Source organism: Brassica napus, chromosome C1 (genome assembly GCF_020379485.1).
Source record: "Brassica napus cultivar Da-Ae chromosome C1, Da-Ae, whole genome shotgun sequence".
Lineage (NCBI taxonomy): Eukaryota > Viridiplantae > Streptophyta > Magnoliopsida > Brassicales > Brassicaceae > Brassica > Brassica napus.
Window position 1 is genome coordinate 6179563 of NC_063444.1, and position 1523 is coordinate 6181085.

Below are 1523 nucleotides of genomic sequence, written 5' to 3' on the forward strand. Positions count from 1 at the left end.
TTATTTTAACAAGTTGAAATTTGAATCTTAATTAATTATATTATTGTCAACATATGTACAGGATTTTCATGGCAGAAAAGCGGTTCGAATATAGATACGCCACAGAGGAGGAACTTGAAGAACTGAAGCAGAGAGAATTTTCTGGATGGATGCTTACTTATGTGAGTGCTTTACACAAATTAAAATATTATTTATCACATATTTATACTAATTCACATATATTGATATAACATATATATGTGCTATTAATAGGTGTCTGCTGGTATGACCAGAGGTGAAACATTTGACGATTGGATACGCGAGATGGTGCGTGGAGCAGAGTATGTTGTGAAGTCATATCCGAGATTTTGTACTCGAGGATATGCATTCACAACTCAAAAGAGGAGACGTTCGAGTACGACTTATGATGCTGGCGTTTGTTCTGCATCTGGAGATGATGTATACTACGGAAACATGCGGGAGATTATGGAAATCAAGTATCCGGGTATGGTTGGATTGCGCTGTACTGTTTTCTATTATGATTGGTACGACAACACTCCAGATCGAGGTGTGAGAACAGATGCATTTGGTGTTACATCAGTACATTCGAGGCGAAAGTTGCAATATTATGATCCTTTCATTCTTGCTTCTCAAGCCGATCAGGTAATTAAATATACATATATCAATTATTCATAATGATTCATCATCATGTGTAGTAATAACACTTATTTATAAATTAAATAATTTTTTTAATGTTACAGGTTTGTTATATCAAGTACCCCCGGGTTAGGAACAGAGATGATCTATGGGTCACTGTTACATCACTCAACCCGAGAGGCCGAGTTCAGGGAAGTTCTGAGCTGGAAGACCCACTACAACCAAGCACATCCGGTAACTTAAGTGCAGCAGAAGATTTAGCTGCAATTGGCCTTGTAGTCGATTTAACCGACTTTGGAGAGGAAGCTGTCGTTCACGTAGAGGATAAACAAGAGATTGGAGAGTTTCACCAAGATCCAGATTCAGATTCATCTGGTGATGATGACTCGGAAACAGAGTAGCATCGCTTTTTTTTTTTAATATAAGAATACCGAGGAAATTTCGAGGGATAATAGGATTTAGGGATTTCCTCGGAATTTCCTCGGAATAGTCCGAGACTTTTTCGACGATTTAAGGCTCTTCTTTTAGGGTTTCTGTTTCCTCGGAAAAGCCTCGGAATATTCCGAGGAAATTCCGAGGAAATCCAAGTGTTCCTCGGAATTTCCTCGGAATATTTCGAGGAAGTAGGGTTTTTAAACCGAAAACAACGTTTTGCGGTTTGAATAACACTTATATAACCCTTATTAAGTGTCTTAGACTGATTATGAAGTCAAAAATTTGTTCCTTACCCTATAATAAACACTTTTCCGATTGTATGAACGAAATCCCCACAACATAAGAGAAACACTTATACACTTTAATGAACGGTAAAGGGAATACTTACAATTCGTTTTGAAATTTTGTTATTTCATAGTTTATGATCATCTATACAAAGATTCCTCAATGGT